This window comes from Chaetura pelagica, unplaced genomic scaffold (assembly GCF_000747805.2).
Source record: "Chaetura pelagica isolate M959 unplaced genomic scaffold, ChaPel_1.0 scaffold189, whole genome shotgun sequence".
In the NCBI taxonomy this organism is placed as follows: Eukaryota; Metazoa; Chordata; class Aves; order Apodiformes; family Apodidae; genus Chaetura; species Chaetura pelagica.
Genome location: NW_009970716.1, coordinates 5208024 through 5218832, shown reverse-complemented (window position 1 = coordinate 5218832; position 10809 = coordinate 5208024).

The window sequence follows — 10809 nt, the reverse complement described above, 5'->3', positions numbered from 1 at the left end:
TTTTGCCCATACCTGAATATATCTGTATATAACTGTATATATTTTCTTGCATGATTCATTAGTGTTTTAATTAAAGCTGTGTAGTTTAGTTTTCAATCCAGCCAAGTCTCTCTTTTTCTCTCTCTCCTTCCCTACCTGGGTGGGGGGGAGGGGATCAAGAGCATTGTTGTTGGACCTGAGTCAAACAGTGACAACAATGTGCAGCACCCAATGTGGGGCTCAAACCCACAATCCTGAGGATTAAGGGTCCCATGCTCTACCAACTGAGCTATAAATTGTTGTAATGAAACATGAGAGAAAATATATACAATTATATACAGATAGATTCAAGTATGGGCAAAAGCCTCTCGCCTCCCCCCACCCCAGCAACTCCCACAGCACTTCCCTGAACTGGGAAGAGTCCTGAGGAATCCCAGAGCTGCTGCTGGAAAAGAGCAGAGAGTTATGGGGGTCAGGAGAGCTCGAGCCTAAGGGTCGACGGTGATGGATGAGCAGAGTCCTCCCTGGATGCCGGCCATGGACGGAAGAGAAGGGAAGAAGAAGAAGGAAGGAAATTGTCTTCTGTGATCTCTGACCTTCCTTTGAGCTTACGTAGATATATGGAATGGAATATCTTTGGCCAATTTTGCTGTCTGTCTAACTCAGCCTCCTACGGGGGGTCACAGATCTCCCCATAGTGTCTGAGCCGGCAGAGTGCAGGTGCGGCCTTGAAGCCTCAGTAGTTAGAAAAACATTCCTCTGTCTTATCAGCCTAGCAGAACACACTGTTGCTAGTTACAAGAAAGCTCACTGAAGAAAAAAAATCAGTAAAAAGAAAAATTGGCTTCATCCTGGCTCAAACCAGGACAGCCATAATAACACTCACATCACTACCAAGGCTGCAGGGCAGGCCCTGGGAAAGTCCCAGACTGGAATCCCAGATTCAGTGTCACACAGTAGCTGGGTGCAGAAATGCAGGGATTCAGGAACATGTGGATTGCGATCAAAGGCAGATCAACAGACAGAGTTGACACCAACCATGGACAAAGAGAGGTTGACCCTCATGATCCCTCACATTTATACCAACTATGATGAGTATGGGATGGAATACTTCATTTGGTCAATTTTGGTCACCTGTCTGGTCCACTTCTCCCTGCAGGAGGGTCACAGGTGTGACCCCATTTCCTCCCTTTTGTTTCCAGTGCCTAAGGAGTTTAGCAGAGCCAAGCAGTGATTTGGTTTCCACAGGAATAAGCATAAGCAAGAGCCTTCCTGCATACCATTCTCCAGCAATAACAAGAAACATTGATCCTAGAAGCAGACATTGCCTCAAGAACAGGTTCTTAATTTCAGAAAGTGCAGTTTACTGAAAAGTAAAATTACTAGAAAGAGAATTGGTTCTGTCCTGGCTCAAACCAGGACAGGAGATAAAACAGATATAGTCAAAAAGAATGTTGAAGAAATGCATAGGTTTTTCACTTAAGGCACACTTGCGTGCTACAGAAAGTAAGAATTTCTGTAGATTCAATTACAAGGGACTAATTAATTAATTTAATGACTTTTCTGTCTGGCATTACTGTTTTGTATTAGTGAATATGATATATAAGAGGAATTTTCACTGCCTTTTCCTTTTAATGCTTAATAAGGTCCTCCGAGACTTCTTATTGGATGGCACATTTGGTGCATTTTATTGTATGTTTACTTCTCTAAAATCGTGTAATGAGAATGCATGGCAAGATGCTGGCAGTGGGGTCTGACCAGGCAGCCTCTGTGAGGACAGGCCAGGACTGCCTCATGCCAGGCACAGCTGGTTCCAGCTGGCTCCAATGAACCCACCTCAGGGCACAGCTGAACCTGTCACTCTGGATGGTGGCACCTCTGTGAAAACACAACATATTTAAGAAACTGCAGAAAACACCAGGCAGAGAGAGAAAGGAATTAAAAGAGTGAGAAACAGCAGAGGGAACACCAAGGTAGGATGTCAAGGCCATCAGACATTATCATTGAAACTCAGTTGATTTTGTCCCACTGTAAATTATAGCTAACTTTTAGTAGGGCGGATTTGCTGACTGCACATTCACACTCTGAGCTGCCATAACAGCTAGGGTCAAGAGTACATTATTTAATACTGTAAGGTCATTTACTCTTCAGAAATTGTACAAGCTCTAGCTGAGGAAAATGAGCAAAATGTCACATCAGTCATTCTCCTACACCATTAAAATTACATATCTGCATCAATGCCAAATGCATCATATATTTCAATTACACTTACAACTGCTCTGTCACATGTCAAGGATACAAATACCCTTACTTCTGGATTGCATGTTGCTATTTCTTAAGTTATTTGACTTTACCTGAAACTGCAAGGTCAGAACTGCAGTGACAGGTACAACTGTTTATGTGCCTTATTAATTAAACTTTTCAGCTGAACTGCCATTAGTTGTGTATGACATCATATCCCATTCAACATTATTCATTTGCCTTTTACAGTTCTGGCAAGATAAAGCAATCTTAAATTAAAAGCCAACAGCAATGAGATTAAGTGAATCTATGCTGTAGTATCTCAGATCACTTAAAATCATGTGGTGTTTTCTGACTCTGCCTAAGCTTTACAGGAGACAGTACTGTTACATGATTGTGTTTCACCTCCTTTCAAGAATTAAAGCAAAGGTCCCAAAAGCAAATGGACAGAAATAACTAAGTTTAAGGGATCCATGCATACAGCTTCTACATTATCTGTATTATGATAGCCTTGAGTTTAACTATATATATATATGACAGACATTACAAATCTATAATTGAGTATGAAGAAGCTATGGGAACTAAATTTTGAATGTCCTGATCAGATAAATAATATATAAAAAATGTGGTTCATTTACTTGCACTTAATTTACTTCATTCTACTTATTTTCTACAGAGCACCAACGCCTCACTTCAGCAGAGACAGAAGCATTTAGGTAACTGTCAAACTGGATACTCTAGTGACAGCTCCTTTCTAAAACTCCTCAGTGCTGGTGGAAAGTATAGAACAGGAATAATTTTTAAAGGGACAACCGGATCTTAGCTTTGCCATGGAACCATGGAAGTGGTTCTTATATTTCTCCAACTTTATACATAATCTAGTGCCCTCAAAGCCATGCTTTAATATAAGAAGTTAAAAGTTGAAATTAAATATTAAATAAGGTTAAAAAAATATTTTTTAGTTATTTTAAAAAAACAACAACAAACAGCAGCACCTGCCTGTGAGCAACAAAAGCCTTTTATAAGACTGGTATCTTACCATCTAACTTAAACTAATTTTGCTAGGTATATTTAAATATTCTTTTTGATCCAGGCAATATTGCTTTCAGAAGAAACTAAATCATTCATGTTCTCACCACTTCTAATTTAAAAGCCCTAACAAATCTCACTGTGAGAGAGGAATTCTCAAATTTTATGCCCTATTTGGTAACACGGAAAATTAGATGCAGTGAGGAAAAGGATAGGATTGGTTCCAAATACTTGATAAAAATCCAAAATGCCTCAAGCCTGAATTTATTTGGCTGGACAAACAATAGGAGAATAGCTTTTATCAAGACCCTGCTGTCTATTCCCCTGTGTGCCTAATTATTTTTTATTGTTTATTGCTTTTGGTTTTGTTTTGTGTTTTTTTTAAATTTGTTTTTGTCTAGGGCAAACTCACCAAACCAAAGCTTAAGCTGTCAGTTAATTTTACAGAAAGTTGTGGATTTCTAATACTGAAGTCACATTTGGTAAAAAAAATAATAATAATAATTTAAAAAATTCAGTAATCTCCAATTTAGCAATTTCAAGTATTTTCTTAATCCATGTGAAAACGTCATTAAAAAGAAAAAACACCAGAATCTATGGTAAGTTTTCTCCTTAGTCTTCCAGTCTTCCAGTGTGGAAATGAAACCTCAAACACTCAGGCATCCATGACTTTTGTTCAGCTGGACTGCAACCTTTGGCTTTCCTTCAGGACCTTTTGTCAGATGGACTAATAGAAATGGCCATAGAAGGAAATACTGCATTATTAAGTGACCAGAACTTAACGCTTAGGATAAATAATTCAGATTAGACTATAATGGCACATATCTTTTTAGTAATTGTGAGTCTTCAATTTGTGGCAGAAACTTTCCATAGTTGTCCCAAGATGTCTCTAGGGATTAAATAGGACTGGGAAGATTTTTTACCAAGTTTATTTGTAGCCGCAAGAAAAAAAACTTCAGCTCTTTTCTGAACTGCAAAGTCAGACTGCATGTTCTCCCAGAATGAAACTGCAGGATCTTGTTACATAAATGTGGTCTGTTGGTGCTTTTGTACAATTAGCATCTTTATGATGTGAACTGTATCAAGGGTCACAACCTGCATGGCTGCTACCCAAGTTATTCAAGCCCTCCCACTTGCCAGTCACCCCATCTGATTTTTCTGTCTGTATTTGGTATGATACCATACAACCCAAAAAGCATGTTTTTATAAGCCAAAACAGCATGCTGTCCTTTTTTTTTTTTTTTTTTTTTATTTTCTGTTACTATAGTCTCAATGCTGATGTCTACAATGAGAGGAGCTAAAAAAAAGAGAAGAAACAAAGGCTGAGTTGCAATTATATCAGCAAGGTAAAGTAACAGCAGCAAATCTGACAACCAGTGGTCCATAAATTTCACAGTAGAAATATGAAGCTGGATGAGTTTCTCAAAACAACCACTGCTCAGGAGAATTTTCAAAGGACCCAGAAAGAAAGTATTAATTGAACAGTTGGCAAGTCTTGCGTTGTGGGGACATTTCAGGCTTGTTGCCAGCTATCCCAAATGAAAATGATGAGTTAGGCATAGTACTGTTTGGATCTTCCTTCATATTAAACAGGGAGAAAATCAGACTGTGCTGCAGGTGCTGTAGTGGCCTGTAATGGGAGGTACATGATGAAAGACGAATTATGTTCAACATTCAACAAATGGTGTCATTTTACTTCACTTAACAAGTCACATGGAAGAAAACATTGATTTTCTATAAACATCAGATTCTTTCCTGTCTGGCCTGACCACCTCCTTCATTCCACGTGAAGAGCCTTGAGTCAAGCCTCCAGGGTCTGCCCTATGTCAGAGCACTAGCAATAGCAAAAGCCCAGGCAAATAATGGCAAAGGCTGGTTTAGAAACTCAGGTAGGACTGGGTCCTTATACAGAGCCTGCTCTGTGATCATGATAAATACAAAGAAGCCACGCTGAAGCATATTTTAAAACAGAACACCAGAAAGGTCTTTAATTGTTCTTATAAGAGTGTGTTTCTGCTAAAATCTAGTATGGACATGTCCCTACAAAAATGCTTTAAGAATGTGTTTTAATATTTGTGAAATTACAAGTTTTTGTTTTTCCAAACAATTTTTTTAAAATAAAATTTTTCTCCTAGTGAGATGTGTCATTCTCTCAAAGCTTTAATTCTTTTCCTTGAGCACCAAAAAAACCAAACAACTAAACACATAAAAAGGCCACTGCTTATTTTATGTAAAACACCACAGAATATTTCTCCTTAAATCTAAGTACAATTTTTATACTTACTAGAAATTAAAGATTTCCTGCTGCGTATAAAATGAGAGTATAATAATCAGCTAAATTCAGTACTCCCAGTCATATCTCTTGTCTTTCTGCTGTGCACAACACTTTAATTTTATCAACAGACACATAATCGTGTTGGTAGTGTGTTCTGTAGTACAGTTCCGCATATGCATTTAACACTGTGGTCTCTGAACCCCAAATTTTATTCTTTAGTGGACAGCAAACAGGAAACTGTAACTTCTATAATAAAGATATGGCATTCTTACTTATTACTTTACCTTGCAAATAAGATTAGTAGGTGACACTATTACACTGCGTTTTTTAAACTATTTTGAAACGTTTTTTAAGGGATTACTAGCTACAGCAGGTGCGAAAGTGCACGTGTCTGTGCAGAAAAATCACACCAATTTGTGGAGTTACTTAATCTTCTGAGTGGAAATAATTACACATGGTTACTGGGAAATACTATATAGTAAAATTTTGTTAGGTCTTTAGATAGTAGCTGAAGTGGTACAAATATGAAGCAGACAAAAAAAGTACCCGAAACAAAAATAAACTGATTTATATTAATTATTATCTTGTCACACTGATATTTGACATTTTAATTTCTAGATTGCATAAACTTATATGATCAAATAATTTAATGATACAGCCACAGAAGCAAATGTTGTGCTGAAACTGAATTTGAGTAATCCAGAGCAATACTTTTCTAGCTCTTAAAAATGTATTAATTTATAAAATATTAGATCCACAAATTTACAAAGACACAGAAATATTCTGAATAAAGCACTTCTGTGAAAGCCATTCATGTTATGAATAAAGATACATAACTTTTTTCCCCCTTTCTTATGTAAACAGCCCATAGAAGGCTTGCTTTATTTTGATGGGGGACTGACTTCCCACAGCTTTCTTTCTGAAAACACAGAGATGGTATAGAGAAATAAAAGTGAAGTAACAGGAAAACAGGGATGCAATCTACAGTTATGCAGAAATTCCTTGGAGAAAACCAGATTAATAAGCCCTCTAGCTGCTTTAGCAATAAGAGACTGCCCTATATAGTCTGCAATCTTGAAACCATCTGCTCTTAACCTTGGCTGTTGGTCCTCCTTTCTGCTTGATCTGAGGTCTGCTACATGTTTCAGTGGAAGCCCTTTTATCTTCAGTTTTCTTTGGGTAGCATTGAAGCAGGAAAAGTGAATGCTTGCAACCTAAAGCACGTGAGCAAAGGTTGAACACCTCTTTCAGTGGATGTCAATCTAATGCAAGGGCCAGTGAATCATTAGGATGATTATACTTTAGCTCTTCACAGTCTTTTGGAAGTCTTGAACTTAAAATAAAAATTGATCGTTGAAAATGTTTTTCAGTTGATCAAAGGCATAATATAAAGCTAACCCTAACAAGCAATCCTTTAGAAAGGCACAAGTGCTGATACACAGAAATAAAAGTGATAATCCAAGAAGCAATTTAAAATGACCATTTTGACTTTCAAATGTCTAGACAGTTGCTAAGAACAAGTTTAAGACAGATGCTAAGATTCCTCACTCTTTAAGGCAACAGGCATTTACAGGCCAGTTAAACTGGCACAGATCTTTTTCAAACCGAGATGAATAGAGTAATAGAGCTGATGAATATAATGCTCTTAATTGATCCTATTTATTTATTTATTTTCCTTGAGGGGAATAATAGGTGCTATGTTTGTATTTCAGAGTAGCTACCTGTACCTAGCTTTTGTCATTTTGAGACCCAGAACAACGAGAATGGCCTCGACCAATCTAAAACTTAGTGAGTTAGTGCAAGACTTAGTTCTTCAAGTTCCCTTTATACTAACATGTGCTTTTCTTTTTATCTCTCCATGCAATTCCCTGCATCAGAGACACCTATTTAGCTGGAGACCAGAGAGAGGACCCTGACCAGTTAAAACATCTGCCCAAGCCACTAATAAATAGTTTAAAAGCAGTTTTTCAATAACTTTTAAGTGGTCATTAACTGTTTCAGCACCAGTTAATCCCACAAAGATACATGACAAAATATTTAGATGGTGCATTTTCTTTATCTTTCCCTTCCACAAATTTCAGTTATGAATACCAAAATTTCATTTCAAAATTTGCAGTAATGAATCTGTACACAACAAAACTTGGAACTGGTTCAAGACAAGTTCCTTCTTACTGGAACTGAAGATTGAGTGATCTTTGAAGCAAGACATAAAGACACATTCCACCACTTTTGCGAATTTTACAAACTGTAAAGTAAGATCAATGTAAATATTTAGAAAAGATTCATTATACAAATTGCAAAGTAGCAGAAAAAAAAATTCTGGAGCAACTAGAATGTTTTTGAACGTTATTTTTATTAGCCACAGTTGTTCAATAAAGTTACGTGGTTTGTTTTTCCATAGGTTTTGTGACATTGTTTTTCATAATTTACATACTTATGGACTTGCCTGCAAAAAAGCCCTTCATTTTTTTACAGTCCCTGTAGAATTTGCATGAAAATTTAAGTAGCAAAATGCTTACAATATTGTAGCTTTTTACATGTATTTCTTAAAGAACGTAGTGGTTTATTTTGCATTTCTCCTTGCCAGAGGCAATCTAAAATACCTGTCCCTTCCTTACCACTCATCATTTAGAGACAAATGGAACAGTTTCCTTTAAAGAATCCTCTAAATTATGAATCAGAAGGCTCTTTTACTTACAGGAGATTTTTACATGAGTAGGTCAGATGGCAGATATATTTAAATTTGAGGTACAGAGCTTAGAGTCACACTGTTTACAAAAACAGCTACATAAAAAGATAAAGAAATTTAGCTGGAAGCAGAAGGCTGAAAGATGCATATTATCAAATTGTGTTACTATTGAAGTAAATAATTATTTTACCATTAAGCCAGTGAAGATGATGAGCAATGCTAAATGGTATTGAAATTCCTCTGCAAATTTTATTTTTTTAAATTATACAGACTGTTAAAAGTAAAGAGATTAGTCTAGTATGCGTATGTGAATATAGCAGCTCTAAAATCTTAGGACAGAGACAAAACCAGAAACATTAAGTTAGAAATGATCTCTTCACTAATTTTAAGCCAAAGCTTACAAAAATTGAGACAACAGCACAACTGAATTTTAGTAAAGCTAATGAATTTCATATTGTCACAGGTCCATACCTACAGATTTTTTTTACAGAAAGAGAGCTTATGAATTTGCAGGGAATATACAATTTGTCTTACTATTTCCTCTTTTTCTGATCAACAAAAGTTCTTGTGTACACTATATATCAGAGTGGAGTGCCCATATTAATCATTTTAAGGAAGAATATTTAAGCTTCATATACACACTGCAGCTGCGTAGCTCAATTATGAATCTTAACCCAATGAGAAGGATGGAGGTACACTAATACTTTTTTTTAATACATATAGAATATTTCACAGAACTTTGCAAATATAATGTATGAGCATGTGCCAGACAGAAAATGTATTACAGTGTGTTTTATTTCCATGAATTCACCAGAATGAGTTTGAAACTCAGACAAAATGTGAGATAAAATATAGTATTCTATGACATTATTGGCTAAAAATACTTTTTTACTCTTTTTTTATTAATATACTTTAATTTTTTTTTTTCAAATACATCTAGGGTGATTTCACTGTCTCTGTAACTAAGTTTTGTAATAAAAATATTTTGTCTTTCATATAATGAACAAATTCACTGGTAGTATCAGAGCGCTAGAATAGAATCAGTTGTGAAAGAAATGCAGAGATTCTGTATACACAAAGTTCTTTCAGTAGTCTTTTGATTCTAATCTAAAAAATGTTTGGAAAGAGAATATTCCCAAAAGTAGTGCAAGAATTAACATTTTTACAGGTATTGAAAGTAAAGGAAGTCTTGGCTTTTCATTGTATTTATCAGGTGTGGCAATTGATTGAAGCTCCCACAAAGTGTACCTAAAAATTTGTACCCCTAAAACAACAAAAACAAACAAGCAATAGAAAGAACTCCACTCCAAAAGCATTAAGAAATCCCCAACTACTCAAGTATGCAGTATGAAAAGTAAAATTAATTGAATTCATAAATTTAATTAGTTACTCATTCTCACTTTTCTCTCAGTTGATACCAGGAGCTTCTGCCAGTACCTTCAATCTTGACAGGAGGAAGAAGTCATTTGACCATAGCTTTGTGAACTTATTATCTTATTAATGATTGTGCTGTGCTACTTGCTCCAGTATAATTAAGAACCCAAATATTAGACTGTTAATGATTACTTAGTAAGTAATAATAAAAAAATAATTACTTATAAATTATATGAAAATCCGCAGTATTAATCCTTGCAAAGCACTTTGAGAAAACGGTTATGAAAGGCTCTATGGAATTAGAAGTACTAATCGATCTTAAAGGATTCTCACAGATCAGAGAGACAGCATGTACTGTACTTCAACAAATTACCTGCTGTTTTGAAGTCTGTGTTGTGCTGGAGTGGTCAGATAAGCCTTTAGTGGGAAGTAAGCTTAATATCATTTCTTGATTAACTATTGAGAGAGCATGATATTTTTCCAGAGGAATGTCTGCAGTGACAAGACTACAGTCTTTCCGATCTTCCTGGAAAATACTGTCAGAGTACAGTGGGTACACCTGTACAAGTAACTTATGATTATCACAGAAAAAAATATTTAAGAGATACAGTGAAATGATTTTATGTTTTGGAGGAGACATGTCCAATAAACATGAGAAAAAATGTTACATTAAAAAACTTTTTTAAAGTGTTTATAAGCTTTGCTAACACAAATGTTCCTCTCCTCCTTGCCTGAAGGAGACTGGGTTTTCAATCTTTTATATGCTACTACAGTGCTCCAAGTGGCCATTTCACACACACTATCCAATTTCTTTTCTACGTATTCAAAGCCGGCTTTAAAAAACAGGAGAGGCAAAGTTTCTGTAATCTCCAGCAGGGTAGCAGAAAAGTATAAGCACCTTTTCCACTTGCAGTCCTCAAGAGGCTCCTGCACACTATAAGAGCTTAGATACATGATGTGTAGGCCTAGCTTTAAAAGACAGGAAATTTAAAGACTTAGTTACCTTGAATAGCACAGTTTAGCTTTATAAAAGGTGTTCCCTAAAGAAAGACATGTTTATTGTCTGGAGGCAGGATAGTTAACACTCTTGTTCTGTAGATTCTATATTATTTTACATGTATTTGTATTTGGAAAGTGGCGTGGTTCTTTTGTTTCGCCCCCCCCCCGCCATGCAACTCTACTTCTTCTTTGAGCAAACTCGGGGGGGGGGGGGGGTGTTTTT